This window comes from Indicator indicator, chromosome 9 (genome assembly GCF_027791375.1).
Source record: "Indicator indicator isolate 239-I01 chromosome 9, UM_Iind_1.1, whole genome shotgun sequence".
NCBI classification, from domain to species: domain Eukaryota; kingdom Metazoa; phylum Chordata; class Aves; order Piciformes; family Indicatoridae; genus Indicator; species Indicator indicator.
Window position 1 is genome coordinate 2,038,655 of NC_072018.1, and position 25,012 is coordinate 2,063,666.

The window sequence follows — 25,012 nt, forward strand, 5'->3', positions numbered from 1 at the left end:
CCCCATCCACCACTGCACAGCCTGCCAACAATAAGTCACAGCACACAATGAAGGAGCTGGGAGGAGAGCTGAATGGTCCTTGCAGAGAGCAGGACCTTAGCCAGCCATGCGCCAGGACGCTTGCATCACTGTTCCTGAGGATTCCCATGGAAAATAATCCTGTACTCCTTTTATGTCCTTGTGATCACAAACATGTTGTGCTTCCCTGCCCACTTCTAAGGAGCAAAGGAATTAGTCACTCCACACACATCTTGTGGGACTGTGCTTGTACTCCAGCATGGATTCCAGCTCTGTCTAGAAGGGAATGAAGAAGCTCCTCAGCTGTGTGTGGTTATTAACAGACAGTGCTGTTTGCAGCAGCTGGGTGCAAGGCCTTCAGCAGCTTCCAGCAGCTTCTGCTGCCAGGGTCCATAGATTCATGGAATGGTTTAGGCTGGAAGGGACATTGAAGATCATCCAGTTCCAACCCCCTGCTGTGGACAGGGACACCTTCCACCAGCCCAGGTTGCTCAAGGCCTCATCCAACCTGGTCTTAAACAACTCCAAGGAGGGGGCATCTCTGGGCAACCTGTTCCAGTGTCTCCCCACTCTTTCTTCCTCATCTCTGGTCTCAATCTGCCCCCTTCAAGCTTCAAGCCATTCCCTCTCATCCTATCACCGCAAGCCTTTGTGAAAAGTCCCTTCCCACCTTTCTTGTAAGCTTCCTTCAGGTACTAGAAGGTCTCTCCCCAGAGCCTTCTTTACTCCAGGTTGAACAGCCCCAACTCTCTCAGCCTCTCCCCACAGGGGAACTTCTCCAGCCCTCTGATCATCTTTGTGGCCTCCTCTGAACCCTCCCCAGCAGCTCCAGGTTCCTCTTGTGCTCAGGACGCCAGAGCTGGAGGCAGTGCTGCAGGTGGGGTCTCACCAGAGCAGAGGTCAGAATCCCCTCCCTGTGCTGCTGCTCTCCCTGCTCTGGATGCAGCTCAGCACACAGCTGCCTGCTGGGCTGCCAGGGACCAGTGCTGGCTCCTGGGGACTCTGTCACCACCTGACACCCCCAAGGCCTTCTCCTGCAGGCTGCTCTCCAGCCACTCCTCACCCAGCCCAGCAAAGTAGGCTCAGGTTATGAGAGCTTCATGCTCGCAAAGCTAAAAGCAAGGGTTTGCCTCTCCAGAGCTCGCAGCCTGCTCACAAAACTCTCTTGTTACACAGGAGTAACTCCAGCATCTTACATAGGAGCCTCTCCAGCCTCTTAGCAGAAAAAAAAAAAAAAAAAGAAAGGGCTGGTTATTGATGGGTACATGTTCTGCCCTTAAAAGCTGGAAGTAAAACCAAGTCAAGGTATGGGGCTCTCTGGAGTGGCAGCTGCAGGGCTTTTTCTGTTCCTTCTGCAGTTAATACCATTGTGCTGAAATGGAAAGTGGGGAGGAGCAGAGGCTGAGTTAAGGTTTATTGAGACGAAGCAAGTGTTGGGGAGCAACAAGTAGAAGACTCTGTGGAAAATAAGCTTCATTTCCATGTCAGGAGTACTTGACTTGCAGGGACTGTGAAGGAAACTTCCTAGCTCCATGGCAGGTAAAAATGTATCTGATTCTGTTCTTCTCTTCACCCCAGCATTTACACTGAAATAGATCTGCTGAAAGTTGTCTTTAGGAAGAGAATTTCATCCCTTTCTGTAGGTACTTTTAAAACGTGGTTATTGTATGACTGCTGCTTTACAAAGTATGGCTGGAGGGGTGAGTTGTACAGGAGGAATTGTAGAAAAGTCCTTCAGGATCATCCAGGCCAACCATTCTCTAACTCTACCAAGTCTGGTGCTAAGCCATGGCCCTCAGCACCACAGCTCTGTGGTTTTTAAACATCCACCTCTCTTCAACCTTCTTTCAGAGAGCTGTAGTGAGTGAGATGGTTTCCCATCAGCCTCCTATTCTCCAGCTCTGACTCTCTGAAACACCTCCAGGGATGTGGATTCAAGCACCTCCCTGGGGAGATTGCTCCAGTGGTTGAGAACCCTCTCAGGGAAGAAGTTTCTTCTAATATCATCCAAGCTACACCTTCCCTGGTGCAACTGGAGGCCACTTCCTCTTGTTCTTGTTTCCTGGGAGAAGTGACCAACCCCACCAGGCTCCAACCTGAGAGTTGCAAGAGAGCAATGAGGTCTCCCCTCAGTCTCCTCCAAGACTAAACACCCCCAGTTCCCTCAGCTGCTGCTCACCAGCCCTGTTCTCCACACCCTTCCCCAGCTTTATGACCTTTCTCTGGACATGCTCCAGCACCTTGATATCCTTCTTGGAGTGAGAGGCCCGAAACTGAACCCAGGAGTCAAGGTGTGGCCTCACCAGTGCTGAGTACAGAGTGACAGAGGAGTTATGAGGCACTGAAGATAAATGCCTGATTCAGGCCTCCTGAAGGAGGTGGCAGCAGGATCAGGCCGTGCAGAAGACATGTTAGATTTTAAATCCCCATTGCACACTTTCAGTGCCACATGGCAAATTCCTGCCTCCCCATTTCACACATGGGACTTGTCCCATTGAGGGCAAGGGCAGCATATGTATGATAGGACCTCTGTTTTTTGCTTTCTGCTGCTTCTCTCCCACAAGACATGTTCTTCCCATACAATGGAGGCCAAAACATTATTGAGGGGTGACAGAATTACCCTAATGCTCATATACATTACCTTGAATATTAATTACCAACCCCAGTGACCATCTGGGAACTTACCTGTTGGAGAGCAGCAAAGGAGAAAGGGACCTGGGGGTCCTGGTGGACAGAAGGATGACCATGAGCCAGCAATGTGCCCTTGTAGCCAAGAAGGCCAATGGCATCCTGGGGTGGTTAGTGCCCTGCTGAAGCCACATCTGGAACATTGTGTTCAGTTCTGGGCCCCTCAGGTCAAGAAGGACCTCAGGGAAATGCTTGAAAGAGTCCAGCGCAGAGCCCCAGAGCTGCTGCAGGCAGTGGAACATCTCCCTGTGAGGACAGGCTGAGGGAGCTCTGGGGCTCTGTAGCTTGGAGCAGAGGAGCCTGAGGGCTGAGCTCATTGCTGGGGCTAAAGATGTGCAGGGCAGTGTCAGGACAGAGCCAGGCTCTGCTCAGGGATGTCCAAGGACAGCACAAGGGGCACTGGGGGCAAGCTGGAACAGAGGAAGTTTCACGGGAACAGAAGGAAAAACTTCTTTACTGTGAGGGTGCCAGAGCCCTGGAGCAGGCTGCCCAGAGAGATTGTGGAGTCTCCTATGAAGACATTCAAACCCCACCTGGATGTGTTCCTGTGTGATCTGCTCTAGGTGATCCTGCTCTGGCAGGGGGGTTGGATTGGATGATCTCTCAAGGTCCCTTCCAAACCTTAACATTCTGTGATACCTGCTGCTCCTCCTACCAAAGCCACTGCCTCCCTTCTAGTATTTAATTTATTACTGCATAAAATGCTCTGGACAACAATGACATTGAAAGGATGCTTACAGATCAGTTTCTGTAAAGCTTAAAAGAGATTTGGGTCTTCCTTTGATATTTTTGAGTCTAAGAAAGCAGCAAATGTGAAAGCTCTCCTACAAGACTTGATCAAAGGCTTGAGAGGTGGCAGTCTGAATTGTTGTCACAGGCAAACTGGTATGAGCCTTTGTCTTGTTGAAAGAAAGATGGATGGCTGCCTTGCTTTAAAACCCTGGCAGGGTGCAAAGCTGAGGTGATTTTCACTGTGATGTAGCAAGTCAAGGTCAACTCTGTCTCTTCTGCAAATCACAGAAACATAGACTTGTTTTGGTTGGAAGAGACCTCTAAGATCATTGAGTCAGCCACCATGGCCATTGGATCATGTCCCCAGGTGCCATGTCCACACATTTCTTGAACACCTCCAGGAGTGGTGACTCTGCCGCCTCCCTGGGCAACCTAAATGGAGTTTACTTCCACTAGTAGTAAGATGAGCAAGGCACCCTTTGAGAAAATGTACCTGCTGCCTTCTGCAGAACAGTGGAACAGACATTCATAGAATCCTGGAATGGCTCAGGTTGGAAGGGACCTCAGTGGTCATCTACTCCAGTCCCTAGATTTGGTTGCCCAAGGCCTTATCCAACGTGGCCTTAAACAGCTCCAGGGAGGGTACATCCACAGCCTTCCTGTGCGACCTGTTCCAGAGTCTCACCACCCTCCTACTAAAGAACTTCTCCCTCAGCTCCAGTCTAACCCTGCTCTCCCTCAGCTTCAAACCATTCCCCCTTGGCCTGTCTCTAGACACTCTTAGGAAAAGTCTGCAGCCTTCCTGCAGGATCCCTTCAGCTATTGCAAGGCAGCTCTGAGGTCCCCCTGGAGCCTTCTCCTCTCCAGGCTGCACACCCCCAGCTCCCTCAGCCTGGCCTCACAGCAGAGCTGCTCCAGCCCTTGGAGCATCTTTGTGGCCTCCTCTGGCCTCACTCCAGCAGCTCTGTGTCCTTCTTCTGCTGGGGACAGCATAGCTGGAGGCAGGATTGGAGGTGAGGTGTGAGCAGAGCAGAGCCAAGGGGCAGAATCCCCTCTGCTGCCCTGCTGCCCACACTCCTCTGGCTGCAGCCCAGCACACAGCTGCCTGCTGGGCTGCAGGAGGGCACTGCTGGCTCGTGGGGAGCTTCTCAGCAACCAACTCCCCTAAGTCTGATCCTTTTTGGCAGGGGTGTTGGACTCAACGACCTTCAGAGCTCCCTTCCAACCCTCACCTTTCTGTGGCTCTGTGGTTCTGTGAAATGCTGCTGAAGCTGCCCCATCAAACTGACCATGGCTGTAACTGTTTGCCCTGTGTTGCCTGAGCTGAGCTGCTCCAGTGTGCCTTTCCACACTAGGAAAATTTTTACACCCTGATTTCCAAGTTTGAAAGGAACTCTATGCAGCAGCTGAAATGTGTTTTTCACCCTCCAAAGAAGTGTTTTCACCTCCAAATCCTTTGGGGTTTTTTTTTGCTTCCTCCGCAGGAGTCCTTCCCTTTGCACTCATGCCAAACACGTAACTTGGATAAAGAATTAAACTTAGATTCTTTCTTGTGGTGCTCCCTCTGTTCTTTCTTTCTTATTACTGAGTGTAAGACACATGCTGCCTTCTCCATGTTCATCTTTCTAATGAAGGTGTTTGAGGAAGGCATGCCCTTCAGAAAATGTTTTGTGGTATGGTCTTTGTGCCTTTTAGTGTTGAGGAGCAGCTGCCTCTTCAGTTCTAAATGCACCTTTTCAGGGTCTTACATCACCCAGTCCTAAACACAAACAGGCTGAGCATAAAGGGGCACAGCATATGCATTCCTCCTAGAGACTGCACTGTGACATGAAGCATACATAAAGGATATTTGTTCAATGTCTTTATCAATGACCTGGGTGAGGGCACAGAGCGTACCCTCAGCAAGTTCCTGATGATACCAAACTGGGGGGGGGGAGTGGCTGACACCCCTCCTCAGGCTGTGCAGAATCCAATGTGACCTGGACAGGCTGAGAGCTGGGTGTAGGCAAACCACATGAAGTTAAATAAGGACGAGTGCAAGGTCCTACATCTGGGGAGAAATAACACCAGGCACCAGGACAGGTTAGAGGCTGCCCTGCTGGAGAGCAGCTCCATGGAGAAAGACCTTGGAGTGCTGGTGGACAGCAGGTTCTGCATGGGACAGCAATGTGCCCTTGTGGCCAAGAGAGCCAATGGGATCCTGGGGGTCAGCAAGAAAGGTGTCCAGCAGGGCTGGGGAGGTTCTGCTACCTCTCTGCTCTGCCCTGCTGAGACCACCCCTGGAATGCTGTGTCCAGTTCTGGGCTCCCCAGGTCAAGAGAGACAGAGACCTGCTGGAGAGAGTCCAAGGGAGAGCCAGGAGGATGATTTGGGGACTTGAGCATCTCCCCTGTGAAGAGAGACTGAGAGCCCTGGGGCTGTTTAGTGTGGAGAAGACAAGACTCAGAGGGGATCTGATCAATGTCTCTCAATAGCTGAGGGCTGGGGGTCAAGTGGAGGGGGCCAGGCTCTTTTGGGTGGTGCACAGTGATAAGACAAGGAACAATGGGTTCAAACTTGAACACAGAAGATTTCACCTCAACCTGAGGAGAAACTTCTTCACAGTGAGGGTGACAGAGCCCTGGAACAGGCTGCCCAGGTGGGTTGTGGAGTCTCCTTCTCTGAAGCCTTTCCAAACTCACCTGGATGCATTCCTGTGCAGACTACCCTGGGTGATCCTGCTCTGGCAGGGGGGTTGGACCTGATGATCTCTGGAGGTCCCTTCCAACCTCTGATATACTGTGAGATTGTGATACCCAAACACTCCATGTCATTTTGAAGATGAGCAAGGCTTGGCCTTTCAGATGTCCCACACGAGGGAAGTGCCCACATCCCGCAGAAGTGGCAAGCTTCTGAATCATGGAAGTCGGATCAGAAAGCCTCCGATTCCCCCTGGCTGGAAGACGTGTGCAACTGGGAAAACCCAGCCCAGTGCTGAGCTGGGGGCAGCCCAGCTGCCTGCAGGATGTCAGCCTGTGCAGTTTCCAGGCACCCAGCGTGACCCAGGGAGCTGCAGAGCTCTGGGAATTGGCTGGATGGTCGCACCCAGAGGGTGGTGCTCAATGGCTTGAAGTCCAGATGGAGAGCAGTGACTGTGGTGCCCCTCAGGGGTCTGTGATGGGACCTCTGCTGTTTAATAGTTTTATCAATGCTACAGACAGTGGGATTGAGTTCAGCATCAGTGGTGTGCAGATGACACCAAGCTGAGTGGTGCTGTCCATACACCAGAGGGACAGGATGGCATCCAGAGGGACCTGGACAAGCTGGAGAGGTGGTGCCCAGGTGAACCTCAGGAGGTTCAACAAGAACAAATGCAGGTCCTGCAGCTGGGCTGGAACAGTCCTCACTGTCAATACAGACTGGGGGAGGAGGTGACAAAAAGCAGCCCTGAGGAAAAGGACTTGGGGGTGCTGATGGATGAGAAGCTGGACAGGAGCAGGCAGTGTGAGCTTGCAGCAAGGAAGGCCAATGGCAGCCTGGGCTGCACCCAAAGCAGCACTGCCAGAGATCCAGAGAGATGATTCTGGCACTTTGCTCTGCTCTGGTGAGACCTCACCTGGAGCACTGCATCCATCTCTGGAGCCCTCAATGCAGGAAGGACATGGACCTGATGGAGAGGGTCCAGAGGAGGACCACAAAAATGATCAGGGGGTTGGGGTAGCTCTGCTATGGGGACAGGTGAGGGAGCTGGGGGTGTTCAGCCTGGAGAAGAGGAGGCTCTGGGGAGACCTAATAGCAGTGTGGAAAATTTTCCAGGCACAGTCCCCTGAAGAGGGCCTACATGAAGAATGGAGAGAGACCGTTTGCAAAGGCCTGCAGTGACAGCATGACAATAGCTTCAAACTAGAGAAGAGCAGATTCAGACTGGGTGTTAGGAACAAGTTCTTTACTATCAGGGTGGTGGAACATGGGAACAGGTTGCCCAGGGAGGTGGTTGAGTCCCCATCCCTGGAGATATTCAAGGTGAGGCTCAACACAACCCTTGGGCAACCTGATCTAGTTGGGGATCTAGTTGCAGTCATCCCTGCTGACTGCAGAGGGGTCGGACTAGATGACCTTTGGAGGTCCCTTCTGACCTGGACCATTCTATGATTCTATGATGGGGTAACTCTCCCTTTCTGCCTCCCAGCAGGGAGAGCCTGGTGGCTCCTAATGGTGTGAAGGTTTTGCTTAGTGGTTTGCAGGCTGAAGAGGGCTGGTGATGCCCAATGTAAGGAATTATTTGTTTAGCTCTAGGTATCTTTCTCTTAGTCAAGACTTGGAGAAAAACTTCCCTCTCCATTATGGTGGGGTACAGACCAGGAGTAATAGCTCTGGCACCTTTAGTTTGGATGCATGTACCAGGCTGAGACCAGCAGCTGGCCTTTACCATAGCTTCCTGAAGGTATGCAGCTATGTATGGGAACCTTGCCACAAGCTGTGCCCCACTTCAGAACCAGAGTCTTCCTTTCTGGGTCCATGTGGAAGCAGTGCCAAATTCATTCTCCAACTCCATCAGCTCCCAGGAGCTTCAGACAGCTTTTGGCTCCATTAGCTAAGCTCCAGACAGAGCAAGACTTCCTCTTCTGCTTCTGTTCAGCAGCAGTCCTGACTTGTAACTCACTGCTGGGTGGAAGGAGTTTGCAGACCCTTTCAAGTACCAGGTACTGGCAAGCCCTCTCCTAGAGTGTGGAGGTTGGAGAGTGTCCTGGGGTAATTTAGGAGGGGCAGTGCTCCCCTGTGTCTAGACGTTGCAGTAAATGTTGCTCAGCTGCCTGTAGGGTTAAGCAGGCTCCACACAAACGTGCTAACCAAGCTCAAAAGGAAGAGGAAACACAGCAATATTCACCCCCAGAAGACACTGCCTCCCTTGACATTTTCATCTGCAGAACAAAGGCTAACAGGGAGTTTTGAACTGCAGAGTGCTGTTGGCCTTTTCCCTTTTCCTCTTTTGACTTTTGTTTCCTGTAGGAGAGTCTTTGGAATGACTTAACATTGTCACCGAGTCCTAGAGATTCCCCTCCCTGCCCTCTTCCAGTTGTGCTACGTCTCCCAAAGTCCTCTGCAATGCAAAACTGCCGAGGGAAGATGTTTCTGTTTAACCTGGAAGCCATGAACACAGGAGCTGCTTCTCCCAAGGGCAATGTTGTTGTTCTTTCTTACTTCCATGTCCTTAAATAAATCTTAAACCTCTGCTCTGTACCCAGGCTATGCCCACTTGGGACTTCCCAGTTTCCTATAAATTCTGCTTTACTCTCTTGCTGAATCTGGGGAACCAGATCCTAAACCCATCTTATGGAAGGAAACCAACCAAAGAGAAACCCCAACAAACCAGAACTGAAATACTTTGCTGGAAAATCCCACAGCACAGTGATTTTTGAAACAAAAGCCCAAGAAATATTTGTTGCTTTTCTAAACTAAGGGAAAAAAAGCCCAACAACCCCAAACCATGCAGGTCTGTTGCTCTTTGGCTGGAGTGGAACTGCAGAAATCTGAGGTGTGAGACAGTGCCAGCTTCAGGGAAAAGAGAGCCTGGCTCTGTCTTTTGCTGTGTATTTGTGTGTCTTTGTGAGGAACGTTGTGGAGTCAGTCTTGGGGAGCTTGGTCCTGTTGTTAAGGAGAAGGTGGCTGTCTCAGGCAGTAAGGTGGTTCCTTGGGGAAGGCTGAAATCTGGTTGCCTGCCTTTGGGTGTCCCTGGGCTCCTCCATTGCCTCAGTCAACCACTGGTGGCTCTGCACTTTGCTTCTCTCTGACTCAGGGCAACCAGATGTCTGAGGTTTGGGTTTGTCTTGGCATGCTAACAAGCATCTTTGGGATATCGATTTATCCTGATATTTAGCTCTTGATTATGGAATCATAGAATGGTTTGGCTTGGAAGTGTGAGGTATCCCTGCCCAGGGCAGGGGGCTTGGAACTGATCTTGAAGATCCCTTCCAGCCCAAACCGTTCTATGAATCTATGATTCAAGCACTTGTGCAAAGACCATAACAGCACTGAGGGTTTTACATGCTCCTGAAATGAATGAGTTGGGTGGCCTGGATAACAGCAACTCAGTTCTCACACACAAATGAAGATGGAGTGAAAATGAGGCACCTGAGGGTTTGGTTTGCCTTGAAGGAGCAGAGGTTACTCACTCTGTGAGCATGGCAGGGAGGCACAAAACAGAGAATATGCCCTCTGGAAAAAGATGGGAAAATAATAGCTGCCTGAGGTCAGGGGCTGAACTGGAAAATGGAGGCAAAACCAACAGGATTGGGGCAAAGAAAAGAAATGTTTTGTGGGTGGCTTTTGTTTCCTTCATTTTGTTGGGGGGAGATGAGAAAAACCTCAACATGTTATTTTAGGTCAACTCGAATCACGTTTGGAATCTAATCTTTTGGTTTGAGGTTCTTTATCCCTCTTGCTTCTCACACTTTCTCTTATTTCAGGTCTGAAAATGCCACTTCAGACTAGCAAATCAAAGGGTTTGCCTTTAGAAGACATGGAAATGAAATGCTGTGGTATTTTCAAAATAAAACATTTCTTCCCAGAAACTTAGGGTTGTCTGCCCTTTCCCACTCTACTTTAGGAGTTTGTTTGCTGTGTTTCATTCATTTTGGAAGCTCCAAAATGACATCTGTTGGCCTTGGGTTGGGTTGTTGTTCTTTCCCCCCCCTGAAATTTTTGGGGTCTTTTTATGCCTCATTAAATTCCTCCTGAACAATGTCTTCTGCAGAGAGAAGAGGGAGGCATGGAACCTGGGGAGTGGGGTGAGCACAGCTCCCCTTGTACTCAGCACTGGGGAGGCCACACCTTGAGTACTGCACTTAGTTTGGGGCCACTCATTACAAAAAAGACATTGAGGGGCTAGAGGCGGTCCAGGGAAGGGCAACAAAGCTGGTGAGGGGTCTGGAGAACAGGGCTGGGGAGGAGCAGCTAAGGGAGCTGGAGTTGTCTAGTCTGGAGAAAAGGAGGCCGAGAGGAGACCTCATTGCTCTCTACAGCTCTCTGAAAGGAGGTTGGAGCTGGGTGGGTGTTGGTCTCTTCTCTCTAGTAACAAGTGATAGGATGAGAGGAAATGGCCTCAAGTTGCCCCAGGGGAGATTTAGTTTGGAGATTAGAAAACCCCTGAAAGGGTTCTGAACCACTGTAACAGACTGCCCAGGGAGGTGGTTTAATGCCCATTGCTGGAGGTGTTTCAAAGAGTCAAGAGATGTGGTGCTGAGGGCTTAGCCCCAGCCTTTGCAGAGTCAGAGAATGCTTGGACTCCAAGATCTTAAAGGGCTTTTCCAACTGAAATGATTCTGTAATTGTATGTTAGCAAAAGGTCCTGGGAGTGCTTGCAACTAATGGTTGTGTCTTCGGGGCACAGGATGAGGCTCACAGACTATGGCTGAAGGCAAGAGCAAATGGGGAGGGACTTTTTAGGCTATCAGGTAGTGATAGGACTATGGGGAATGGAATAAAGCTGAAAGTGGGGAGATTCAGGCTGGAATTGAGGAAGAAGTTCTTCCCCATGAGAGTGGTGAGAGCCTGGAATGGGTTGTCCAGGGAGGTGGTTGAGGCCCCATCCCTGGAGGTGTTTAAGGCCAGGCTGGATGAGGCTCTGGCCAGCCTGACCTAGTGTGAGGTGTCCCTGCCCATGGCAGGGGGGTTGGAACTGGATGATCCTTGTGGTCCCTTCCCTGATGGATTCTATGAGTCTATGATTCTAAGAGCATTCCCAGTGCCCTCTCATTTCTAAGGAAAGCTGCTGAATAAGGAGCAGCAAGGAAAGAGTTGAGGCAATGAGGGATGGATGTGTGCAGCTCTACAGCATGTGCTTTTGGATGGCTATGCTGCTGGATGGCTGCAGGATGGTTGCTGCATGGCTGCAGGATGGCTGCTGGATGGCTGCTGGATGGCTGGTTTTCTCACATCCAGTTTGGCAGCTCTAGTCTTTCAGCCCCCCAAACTCCATGTTTTCTCAGCTTGCAGTCAGGTCATACAGAGGTAGATGTGTAAGGTCACACAGTATCACAGTCCATTAGAGGTTGGAAGGGACCTCAAGAGATCATTTGGTCCAACCCCCCTGCCAAAGCAGGATCACCTAGGGTAGTCTGCACAGGAATGCATCCAGGTGGCTTTGGAAAGGCTCCAGAGAAGGAGACTCCACAACCTCTCTGGGCAGCCTGTTCCAGGCCTCCAGCACCCTCACTGTACAGCAGTTTCTCCTCATGTTGAGGTGGTCGTGCTCATTTTCTTTGTATGCACCCCATGCCCTGTGGGGCTCTGCAGGGGTTTCCCCTCTTAGGGCTACAGGTGTGGAGGTGCACTTGGAGCTACCTCCCTGCTCAAGCCCTGGGGGCTTGCTTGCTCACCAGTAGGCAATGCTAGAGATGGACAGAGAAGCAAAATGCCTTGTGCTGACTAGATAAGAGGGGTGATGCTGATAGGCATGAGAGAAACATCCCAAGCAACTGGCTGAAGCAGAAATGTGGTTTGCAGCTCAAGTATTTGCCTGACTTATTGGGGCAGGGGGGGCACAGCTGTCCCAGGATGTCCAGTGGACAGTCAAGCTCTAGAGCTCCTCTTTGCAGACAGAACATCTAATATGAAAGCTGTAGCCCTTTACAACCAGACGTATGGCAACTGGCACCTTAGGTGATGGGCATTTCCTTCCAGCCCAATGCTGTGTGCTCCAGCTAGCAGGGGACAAAAATTGTGAATTCAACCCATTTGAAGTCAGCAAACTCTTTGCCTGATTTTCCCAGAGCTGGCCAGCTGTGGCCTTCTGTGCTTGCTCCAGCATGAAATGTTTTGTAATGAAGTGCTGGGGTCTCAGCAGGCCTTATTCTGTCACTGGAACAACGGAGCAGGCACTTTCTTCATGTCCTGAAGGGCATCAAATAACAAGACCAAGAGAAGCTGTCCAGCTGGGCTTCAGCTGGATGAGTTTTCTCTTTGCCTTTTTTTCAGTTGGCCTTATCAGAAAGTGTGGCTGCCTATGTTCACTTCTCTTCCAAAGAAGATACTTAACATGTAAACAGAGACCTGGATTGAAGAAGTGGTGTGTGCCTAGCAGGAAGAGGTAAGAATTACCCCTGCTGCAATAACCTCCCTTTGGTTGGGATTCCATGAGGGAGGAATTTGCTCTGTGCACAAGCTGAATGGTGGCATCCTTGGCAGTTGCTATTAACACCTAGAAATTCATTCCTAACCTTAGTCACCTCCAGTCATTTTACCCTTGGAAAGATCCCACAGCCTGGTGAATTTGGGAAGGATAAGTAAAGGAATACCAACCCAAACTGCCTTTTCCTGGAAAGGACTAGGGTTGGAGATGGACTGTTTGCAAAGGCCTGCAGTGACAGGACCAGGGGCAATGGTTTGAAAAGAGAAAAGAGCAGATTCAGATTGGATGTTAGGAACAAGTGATGCACCATGAGGGTGCTGGAACACTGCAACAGGTTGCCCAGGGAGAGGTAGTTGAGGCCCCACGCCTGGAGATATTCAAGGCCAGACTCAACAAGGTTCTGGGCAACCTGATGTAGTTGAGGATGTCCCTGCTGACTGCGGGGAGGTTGGACTGGATGACCTTCAGAGGTCCCTTCCAAACCAAACCGTTCTATGATTCTGCCTCTGGTTTAACTCCCTGCAAAGAGTGTAGAGGTGAAGAATGGTGGGCAAAACATGACACATGTCCCCATGGCTTGCAGCAGTGCCCAGAGGTGGCTGTCATGGCTTGCTGGGGTTCAAGGTGGTGTGGAGAAGGAAGCCAAAGCATCCAGCAGCCAAAGCAGGAGATGTGCCTGTGGAGGCTCAGGCCAATGTTTGCTACTCACAGCCTGTCTCCAGTTGCTTCTCTCAGCAAGGTGAAGAGGAGCCTGGTAAGTGACTTAAAGAGCAGATTTTGAAGGGAGAAGGCTGAAGGACCTGCAGACAGAGTGGCAATGGGAGTGAGTCAGCCAGCACATCTGCAGCCAGAGGAGGGCCTGTATCTGCACCCAAGTCATAGAGTCAAGGAATCATAGAATTGTTTTGGTTGGAAAGGAGCTTTAAGATCATCCAGTCAACCATTCTCTAACTACCAAGCCATGGTGCTAAGCCATGTCCCTCAGCACTACATCTCTGATTCTTTGAAACACCTCCAGCAATGGGGATTCAACCACCAACCTGGGCAGCCTGTTCCAGGCTTTCAGAACCCTTTCAGTCAAGAATTTTCTTTTGAGATCCAACCTAAATCTCCCTTGGTGCAACTCGAGGCCATTTCTTCTTGTCCTATCACTTCTTACTAGGGAAAAGAGACCAACACCCACCTGGCTCCAACTTCCTTTCAGGGATTTGTAGAGGGCAAAAAGGTCTCCTCTCAGCCTCCTTTTCTCCAAATTAAACAGTTTGGAGAACTGTTCCCTCAGCTGCTCCTCCCCAGCCCTGTTCCCCAGGCCCTTCCCCAGCTTCCTTGCCCTTCTCTGGACGCGCTCCAGCACCTCAATGTCTTTCATGCAGAGAGGATCCTCCTGCTGACAAAGGACCACCTGGGAGGCAAAGCCCATCTCAGGAGGGACCTGAGGAAAGAGGTGGTGATGAAAGGGTTGCCCTGCACACCCTGGGCTGGGTGGGGAACAGCTGACATGTTAAGGCCATCGTCCTCACTATGGCATTTTCTGGTGCTGTAGTCGTTGAAACCACTGCAGAGCACAGCAGGTTTCCAAGAGCCTGGCTCCAGCAAGCAAACTCAAAATTCCCTGTGGCTTCCTGCTGGCTTGGGGAGGATTCATGGCTGGGGATGCTTTACCTCCACCGTGCCAAGCCGACTGGAGCCGTGTCTCAAGATGGTTCTTTGATATCCTATGCAAGGGATTTTTGCCATGAAAGAATCTGTTTCATCTGATGAAAAGGCAAAGCGTTCGGATGGGGGACTGGGCATGCACACTCTACTGCTTGTGGATCTGCTTCTTTTGTTGATAGCTAGGCCTGCCAGTCCCGCAAACACTTCAGCACATGCTGCATGTTCCCAGTTGCTAATCCCATGGAAGTCTACTCCCAGCACAGAATCAAGTACACTTGTACATTGCTGTGAGGCACGGACTGCATGGCCCTGACGCTGAGGATACAATTGTCAGGGTGGGAAGGGACCTCAAGGCTCAGCCAGTTCCAACCCCCTGCCATGGGCAGGGACACCTCACACTACAGCAGGTTGCTCACAGCCACATCCAGCCTGGCTGCAAAAACCTCCAGGGATGAGGCTTCCACCACCTCCCTGGGCAACCTCTGCCAGGCTCTCAACACCCTCATGGGGAAGAATTTCTTCCTAACATCCAATCTGAATCTCCCCACTTCTAGTTTTGCTCCATTCCCCTCAGTCCTATCGCTCCCTGACATCCTAAAAAGTCCCTCCCCAGCTTTCTTGTAGCCCCCTTGAGATCCTGGAAGGCCACAAGAAGGTCTCCTCGGAGCCTTCTCCTCTCCAGACTGCACAACCCCAACTCTCTCAGTCTGTCTCCATAGCAGAGCAGCTCCCTCTGATCACTCATGGCCCTTCTGCGGACACCTTCCAGCCCCTCCAGACCCTTCCTGTAATAGAGGCCTCAGAACTGGACACAGTGCTCCAGGTGGGGTTTCACCAGAGTAGAGCAGAGGGGCATCTGCTCTCTGGATCTGCTGCCTACACTTCTCTTGCCTTAGCCCAGGATACAAGAGGTGTATGTGCTGACTTAGGGCTGCCTGCATGTCTGGAGCATCTCCTCAGACTCAGGGATGCACAAACCCTCACTGTCTTCAGCTACAAGGTCTCAAGCAGGACTTAGGAAGTGGGAAGCTGGCAGAAAGTGGCAGGATGTTACATTTAATGACGTGAAATAATGGCAGAAGCTGGGGACGGGGTGATTGAATAGCAGCTTTGGTTGCCCATTATTTACTTCACCCTTCCTCCTGCCTCTGTGCAATGCTGACTGCTGCACTGTCTGCCTAGCAGTGGCACAGCTGACATCAATTTCTTCAGGTGGCCACTTTTGTTTAGTAGTTTTAAAGCAGGTCTAAAACGTCCACAAGTATCAGCGTTAGCCAGAGGGGGAGAAGGCTCAGAGATAAAGCAGGATGTGCTTTAAAACAGCAAGGCATGCCCCTTATCTCTCAGTGAAATTGGTGAATCACTATCAGGGCTGCAGCAGCATTCTCAATTCCTGCCCCAACTTATGACCTTTGATACAGGAGCTGCAGAATTTTGGTCTGCAATCTGATAAAAAGCCAACTGTGTCAAAGCAGCAAAGAGATTAAAAGCAAAACAAACAATTAAAGGAAATAGGGGGTGGAGGGGGAAAAAACCCAACAAAAAACAACCAACAGATGAAAAATTACAGGCTAGAATTTGAATTCTATGATGACAGACTGACAGCTCTCAGTATATGTCCCCACTATGGGGACAGGCTGGGAGAGTTGGGGCTGTTCAGCCTGGGGAAGAGAAAGCTGCAGGGAGACCTTAGAGCAGGCTGCCAGGACCTGAAGGGGGCTACAGGAGAGCTGGGGAGGGACTTTTGCCAAGGGCTGGGAGTGACAGGATGAGAGGGAATGGACTGAAGCTTGAGGAGAGCAGGTTTAGACTGAAGATTAGGAGGAAATTCTTTGCAGTTGTCCAGGGGGGTTCTTGTGTTGCCTATGAATTGCAAATACATGTAAATATTGTATATTTGGTACATATTCATTGCATTTCACATTTCTAGATTGTAGTTTTGCTTGTAAATAGAGCTTCATTTGCTTCCATCTGAGCTGGGCTGGCAATTTTATTTTAGGGGGTAATTCTCTCAAATTAGTTGGGGGATAATTTCAACCCACCACAACAGTGAGGGTGGTGAGACACTGGAACAGGGAAGTCGTGGATGCCCCCTCCCTGAAGGTGTTCAAGTCCAGGTTGGATGAGGCCTTGAGCAGCCTGGGCTGGTGGAAGGTCTCCCTGCCCATGGTTGGGGGGGTGGTTGGGATTGGATGATCTTTGAGGTCCCTTCCAACCCAAACTATTCTGTGAGTCTGTGATGTATTACAGTTCTGCCTTGAAGGCAGATCTGTTGCCCAGGTGAGGCAGGAGGGCCACACTGGTGTCCACACTGGTGGTGTGTAGGTACTGCTTTGGTACTGTGGGATCATCAGAGTGTCTGAGAATGGGAATCCTTCCTTCTTGCAAGGATCCCATCCACTTGGATACTTTGGGGACGCAGACATTCTGGGTTTGGCTTTCAGTGTCACCTGAAGAAAAAGTCAGCCTGAGGCTGCCAGATTGTGCCTGGTTTCAGATCAAACCCTCGTGAAAGCAGTGAATTGAGTATGGTTCCCACTCAAAACTATAAACTAGGCTTGATTTGCTTGAAACTTTGCCCAGGTTTCTTTCATTTTGATTTTTTGCCCCCCTTTTCTTTTTTTTAAACTTGGCCTGTTTCCTAGGTTTGTAACAAAACCTAAACCAAACATCACTGGGTTTCAGGTTTAGTTGTGAAAGTTTAACACAGAAACCATTTTCCTCTGGGGAGGAAGCCTGGAGGGGAGGTGGGTGGGGAGGGAGATGCTGGCCTGTGCTCTAAGGCTAAGCTCTCTTTTTTTTCATCCTTTTGACAAGGACAGTGACAGTTTGTAATTTCTCTCTTGAAAGCAGCTGGAGAAGAGGCTTTGGCTCAATGTCTGATCTGAAGGACAGAACAGAGGAGGGTGAGCAGCACATCCCCACTTGGATCTGCAGCCTGCTTTTCCCATCATGGGGAGCACATTGGTGCAGAGAAGCCTCGCTGTCTCATTTCACTCAGGCCAGCACAGCCCTCCAATCAGGGTCACCCCTTGATAGCATGGAGGCCAAAGATAGCAGGAGGACAGATTTCTGCCTGGCACAGGGTAAGACCAGTGACTGGGAACCACGCCACCAGAAGAAAGGGAGCTGTAAGAAGCTGCAGCTTCCAGCTCACGCTGAATTCCCCTCTCCCCAGGAGCGAGGCTCATCAGGTAAGAAAGCAAGATACCAGCCAGTTACTGCTGGCAGCACTTTGTCTTTCTGTGAGAGAGGAGCTTCCAGTTCCTCTTGTGTTTCCCTCAGCAAGCTGAGCCTCCCAGTTTGGAAAGGGAGGTCCAAGCTGGCAAGTTCCCCTTGCTCTGGTCTGCATGGCAGGGAAAGCAGTGCTCCAGCGTTTCCCCATTAGCCTCCTGCTCCGTGTGGTGCAGCTTGAAGCTGAGGTGCTTGAGTTTTGTTTAAATAAGGTTGCTACTGTGCACAAGGTCAAAGACTTCAGGAGTTACTCTCTGCCATGCTAAAACACTGCTGCTGCTGCTGCTAGCCACATCTAGGCTGTGTGGTCCTTACAGCTTTTGACCTAGAGGTGTGAATGCTAAAAGCAGAGCCCTCTTGGTGTGCCTGGCTATAATCACAGGAAGCTCATTCATTACTCAGCTCCTGAAGATATGGAAGTCTTGGTAATCAGTTTGGATGGGAGGGGTAAATTAATCATTTCCTTTTACACTTGTTGATAGAGCAATTCATTCTGTCAGGAGAAAATGGAAGGGGAGGGGGGGAGGGGGGCAGGGGGAGTTGAGTAAACTGTAAGTAAACCCCCAGATTTCAGTCAGATGATGTGGCCCAGCTTTGCTTGCTGCTTGGCTCTTTAATCACATTTCTTTTGTCTCCTCTCAGCAGGGCCTTTTTCAGGGCTAAGCCACACTTCCCAAAGTGGTCCTTTTGAGATAACTGGGGTAGTAGATAACTTGTCATCCAGGGAATGGACTGGGAACCTAGGGAAGTGCATCTACTGTCCCTGTTCAGGAGACAGGATGAGATCCTGGCAGAAAATGCCCAAGGCAGTACAGCCTCAATTACCACCAGGCACCAGCAGCATCAGCAGATTAGAGGCCTCCCCTGGGAAGTAGGAGAGGAGTGTCTGGGGCAGTTGGGACAAATTCTTTATGCCTCTGGCCTGTTGGGCACTACTGAACTCTTCCAACTTGCTGTTACAAAAGGATCTGAAATCCAGAGTTGGATTTCAGAAATGCATCTGTGTGGAATCCCCAGATTTGATGTGCCCCAGATAGGATGAAAGGGAATGGATTGAAGCTTGAGGAGGGCAGATTGAGACTGGAGATGAGGAAGAAATTCTTGACAGGGAGGGTGGTGAGACACTGGCACAGGTTGCCCAGGGAGGCTGTGGCTGCCTCCTTCCTGGAGCTGTTCAAGGCCAGGTTGGATGAGGCCTTGAGCAAGCTGGGCTGGGGGGAGGTGTCCCTGCCCATGGGTGGGGGGGACTAGATGATCTTCAAGGTCCCTTCCAACCTAAACCATTCTATGAATCTATGAAAACTCCTTTGGCTGCTGTCCTGGGCTGGCTTGTTGGGATGGGGGGAAGTAGTGCCCATCTCCAGCATTGTGTGCTTCTCCTGACTCTTACAAGGAGATTTTAACCTCTCCAGAGACAGCTGCTGAAAATAAGCAGACTTGAAGCTGGAGTTCTTTTTTTTTTGGGGGGTGGTGGGGGTTTGTTTGGGTTGGTTCTTTGCTACATCAGACTTTAAGCTGCTAATTCTAACAATAACATTTTGAATCACAGTCCAGCAATACTACCAAGTGCCTCAGGGACACTGCTGTCATGGTGGGTTTAGATGCTACCAATTTTGGTGGGGTATGTACATAAAGGGACCTTCACACTCCTTCACAGGACTGAGGTCTGAAAGCAGAGCTCATTGGCAAAATGTTCTGTGTCAAATCCATTCAAACATCCTCTGTCAGTAGCTGTCAGAAGAAATGCACAGCACCTCTGCATGGCTATTGTGTTACAGAATCAGAGAATCATTCCAGTTGGAAAAGACCCTTCAGATCTTTGAGTCCAGTCACTCTCTAACTCTCCAAGGCCAGAGCTGAACCATGTCCCTCAGCACATCATCTGTGCCTCTTTGAAACATCTCCAGGGATGGGCATTCAACCACCTCCTTTGTCAGCCTGTTCCAGTCTTTGAGAACACTTTCAGTGAAGAGATTTCTCCTAATCCCCAACCTAAACCTCCCCTGAGGCAACTCAAGGCCATTTCCTCTTGTTCTATCACTTGTTAGTAGGGAGAAGAGACCAACCAAGAGTTGTAGAGAGCTGGAATGTCTCCCCCAGCCTCCTTTTCTCAAGAAAGAAGAGCTTGCTGCTTATTGTACCTAATTGCTCCCTTATCTCCTGCCATCCCCTCTTTCCAGTAGACATAGGAAAAACTTTTCAACTGTGAGGGTGGCAGAGCCCTGGAGCAGGCTGCCCAGAGAGGTTGTGGAGTCTCCTTCTCTGGAGACATTCAAAACCCACCTGGAGATGTCCCTGTGTGGACTGCTCTGGGAGGGGGGGTTGGATTAGATGATTTTTGGAGGTCCCTTCCAACCCCTAACATTCTGTGATTGTGCTATCTGCAAAGCTTTTCAAAGCTTCTTGAAGTGGCTCTTAGGTAGGGTGAGACTGGATGTTATTTAAGTGAGAACAGGTGGGAAGAAAGAGAGTAATTAGTGTTTCCTGAGCTCACAGAATCACCTTTAGGTGCAGCAGTGGGAGATAAAGCTCAGTTAGTTAACTGGAAGGGCTGAAACCCCAGGGCACCAGATGCCATTGCATTTGGAGGCTGAAAAAGAAAACAGAACTATGCAGGGCAGGAGTTTGAAGCCTGCCAGGATTGCATGAGTGTGGCTGCACTTTCTTTTCACAAAACATAGCTATTATTTGGTTTATCAAGTTAGTAAAGCTGTGAAATGTTTTTTTCTTAGGGCTCTGCTCCTCTAAGCACAAACCTTTTCAAAGCTTCTTGAACTGGCTCTTAGGTAGGGTGAGACTGGATGTTATTTAAATGAGAAGTTAGGCTGTGGAGCTGACAAAGGGGGTTTAAGTTAATCCAGCTGATTTGGGAGTGCTCTGATACACAGCTGACCTCTGGCTGCATGGTGAGGACAGAGAGCAGAGAGTGGTCCCCTCAAAGGAACTTGGTACTGAGGTGTCTTTAAGCTGACACACAAGTGCTCCTTCTCACTCAGCCTGTGTGGGGTTGGATGCTTTGGGTATTTATAGTCAAAGCTGTCAGTGGGCAAAACACCAGCCTGGGGCTGGAGAGACCTTGCCAAGCCAGGGAGTAGAATCACAGAATCATAGAATTGTTAGGGTTGGAAGGGACCTCAAGGATCACCCAGTTCCAGCTGGGCTGAGTTTGGAGCAAAGTGATGAAATGTTGGCTTGGGTGTTGGGAACCCCACTGCTTGCCAGCACCTTTTGCTGTAAGGCAGAAGCTGCAGCTGCTCCCTTGTCACTCAAAAGCCTCTGTCAGCCAAAGGCTGTATTGACCTGCACCTTGAGTACTGGGTTTGGTTTTGGGGTCCTCACTCCAAGAAGGACGTTGAGGTGCTGCAGCAGGTCCAGAGAAGGGCAACAAGCTGGTGAAGGGTCTGGAGAACAGGGCTGGGGAGGAGCAGCTGAGGGAACTGGGAGTGTGTAGTCTGGAAAAAAGGAGGCTGAGGGGAGACTTTTGAGCTCTCTACAACCCTCAAAAGGAGGTTGGAGCCAGGTGGGGGTTGAGCTCTTCCCCCTTATGACAGGACAAATGGAAGAGGCCTCAAGTTGCACCAGGTTTAAGTTGGAGATGACTTGACTGAAAGGGTTCTCAAACCCTGGAACAGGTTCCCATGGGAGGCAGCTGAGTCCCCATCCCTGGAGGTATTCAAAAGACAGAGATGTGGTGCTGAGGGACATGGTTTAGCCCCAGACTTGGTAGAGGCAGACAATATTTGGACTCTCAAAGGTCTTTTCTAATCGAAACAATTCTGACTCTTTAGTTGTGCCAAACCATTTGGTTTCTGCCCTTGCTCTAGTTCCTTATGTCTTCAGTGTAGTTTTCTGCCCTTCAGCTCCTGCTCCCTGTCTTGTTTTCCTGCGTGCTGGTGGCTGCCAGTCCTGTCAGCAGTTCACACAGGGAGGCTGTGATATGGAAGCACTGGGGTGGGGAGATGGCCCTGCTCTGCCTGGACGGCTCATGAGGCCTGACAGTGTGCTGGGGAGCACCATGTACAAAAGAGGTTTTGAAAGCTGCCTTCCTGGGAAGTGCATGCCATAACCCCAGACCTTACTCTGGAAACACAATGCTTTTGCTTATGGGATTTTGCCCCTAAAATGCAGTGACTCTTTGCTGCTCTATTTGTACCCATGCAACATTATTACTGACTACATTCTCTGGTAGAACATTGCCTGCATCCTCATAGCACTGTGTGGGTAAAACAACTGTCTGTGTTACAGAAGAGAGCCTGAGCTGATCTAATTGCAGATTGCTGCACACCTCCCTTCTCCCTGTCTACCTCTTTTCTGCCCTTAAGCATGACTATTCTGCTTCCCTCTTTGGGCCAGGTTTTGGCCTGTTTGGAATCCTTCTGTTGAATGCACTGAAGCACAGGCTTGAATCATGGAACGGATTGGGCTGGAAAGGACCTTAAAGATCATCCAGTTCCAACCTCCTTGCCATGGGCAGGGACACCTCCCACCAGCCCAGCTTGCTCAAGGCCTCATCCAACCTGGCCTTGAACACCTCCAGGGAGGGAGCATCCACAGCCTCCCTGGGCAACCTGTGCCAGTGTCTCACCACCCTCACTGGAAAGAAATTTTTCCTAATCTCCAGTCTTAATCTGCCCTCCTCAAGCTTCAATCCATTCCCTCTCATCCTATCACAGCAAAAGTCCCTCACAAGCTCTCCTGTAGCCCCCTGTAGGTACTGGAAGGCTGCTCTAAAGTTTCTCCTCAGAGCCTTGTCTTCTCCAGGCTGAACAACTCCAACTCTCTCAGCCTGTGCCCATATCCCCTGTCCTGCCACAACAGCATCTTTCCAGTAACTCCCACCTCAAATGAGATTTGAAAAATGAAACCTATGGTGAAAAAGTGAAGTCCTCAATGCACACATACACACAAAACAACAAAGAGGAGATTTTTTTGGGACCATGCTAGTCAGCAGAGGGTGGAGTCCTTCACATGGGACTGGAATGGACAGAATGCAGAACTGCAGTGCAGATGGGAATGGGACAAAGAAAAAATGAGAAAGGAAGAAGAGAAAAGCAGTGAGCTGTTATTCAAGCCCATTCCATCTTCCACCCAAGCCCATTCCATCTTCCATTCAAGCCCATTCCATCTTCCATCCAAGCCCATTCCATCTTCCATCCAAGCCCATTCTATCTTCCATCAGGCCCATTCCATCTTCCATCCAGGCCCATTCCATCTTCCATTCAAGCTCATTCCATCTTCTATTCAGACCCATTCTATCTTCCATCCAAGCCCATTCCATCTTCCATCCAGGCCCATTCCATCTTCCATCCAAGCTCATTCCATCTTCTATTCAGACCCATTCTATCTTCCATCCAAGCCCATTCCATCTTCCATTCAAGCCCATTCCATCTTCCATCCAAGCCCATTCCATCTTCCATCCAGGCCCATTCCATCTTCCATTCAAGCTCATTCCATCTTCTATTCAGACCCATTCTATCTTCCATCCAAGCCCATTCCATCTTCCATCCAGGCCCATTCCATCTTCCATCCAAGCTCATTGCATCTTCTATTCAGACCCATTCTATCTTCCATCCAAGCCCATTCCATCTTCCATCCAAGCCCATTCCATCTTCCATCCAAGCCCATTCCATCTTCCATTCAAGCCCATTCTATCTTCCATCAGGCCCATTCCATCTTCCATCCAGGCCCATTCCATCTTCCATTCAAGCTCATTCCATCTTCTATTCAGACCCATTCTATCTTCCATCCAAGCCCATTCCATCTTCCATTCAAGCCCATTCTATCTACCTTCTTCCTGTAGCCCTAATCTCAAGTGGAGAGCCCCATCCTCTGCCTTGATCTTTGGTGGAAGCCTTCACCATTTGTGTATACATGGTCTGGCAGCAGCAAGGAGAGCCCCAGCAGCCCCCTGCCTGCAGGGACGTGGGATGCACACCACACATGCTCTGGGGACATCCACATGAAGGTGTTGGCTTCATCTTACCAAACACTGCTGCTGGACACATTCCTGCACTAAGACCTGGGAAGAAGCAGGGAGTTAAGCTCTGAGGCAGGGAGGAAATGAGCTGCAATGAATGTAAGCAGCACTGTTTTCAGGCTGCAAGCCATGTAATAAGTAACCTGAACAAAAGCTCTCTATCCCAGCAAGGTGTTAATTATATGCCTTGTCTTTCTGGATAGGTGTGAGCAGGGTCTCTTTGCCCACTGGGAACAATAGGTGTAATTATTATTTAGTTGGAAAGAGAGGAAGCCCAGCTGCCTTTAATGCAGAGGATCAAATGAAGGCCAATAAAGTGTATGTACACGTGGCCTGCACTCTGTGGCTTAGTATAACCTACAGAGCTTGCCAGGGTAATTCTAGGGTGTGGAAAGAAGTCAACTCCCCCACTGCTGGCAAGGGCAGTGGTGCAGACAGAGCTGTGCTGACAGATGAGTGTTTCTGACAGTTTAGCCTGTCTGGGTTTGTAGGTGGCACTGCCACAGGCTGCAGGCCATGTCTCTGCTGGGAGGCTGGCCCCCTGCTGCTCCACAGCTGCAGCTTTCACAGGACTGGCAAGGACAATCACACTCCTTTCCTTGTTGCTTCTTGCAAGGTACCTCCTAGCCCAAGATGTTTCTCATGCATTACACAGGCTCACAGGCTCACAGGATGTTAGGGGTTGGAAGGGACCTCTGGAGATCATCAAGTCCAACCCCCTTGCCAGAGCAGGACCATAGAATCTAGTGCAGGTCACACAGGAACACATCCAGATGGGGCTTGAAAGTCTCCAGAGAAGGCTCCACAACCTCTCTCCGTGACCCTTAGAGTAAAGATTTTCCTCCTCATGTTGAGGAGGAACTTCCTGTGCTGTAGTTTCTATCTGTTGCCCCTTGTCCTATCACAGGGTGCAACTGAGGAGAGGCTGTCCCCTCCCTCTTGACACCCAGCCCTCATATAAACATTTAGTAAATCCCCTCTCAGCCTTCTCCTCTCCAGACTAAACACCCCCAGGGCTCTCAGCCTCTCCTCACCAGGCAGTGCTCCAGGCCCTTCAGCATCCCCGTAGCCTTCTGTTGGACTATCTCCAGCAGATCCCTGTTCCTCTTGAACTGGGGAGCCCAGAACTGGATGCAAGTGAGACCAAGTGAGGTCTCAGCAGGGCAGAGTAGAAGGGGAGGAGAACCTCCCTGGCTCTGCTGGACACACTCCTCTGAATGCAGCCCAGGATCCCATTGGCCTTCCTGGCCACAGGGGCACATTGCTGTGCCATGCAGAACTTGTTGTCCATCAGGAGCCTGCTGATGTTCTAGAGGTATTGCAGGGTACAGAGCACATTTGGGACAGTTTTGCTCTGTGTTTCAGCCTCTGGCTAAGGAGGGCCATAGAGGAACAAAACCTCTGAGGTTGAAGCAGGAAAGTATTTGTGCCAGGATGTGAAGCAGAACTGCTTAGGTCTGCTGGAGGGAGGCTGCAACAGGAGGACCAGTGCCTGACCAATGCTGGCCAGGCATTGGAATAGTTTGCCCAGGGAGGTGGTGGAGTCACCGTCCCCAGAGGTGTTCAAGAAATGTGTGGCCATGGCACTTGGGGACATG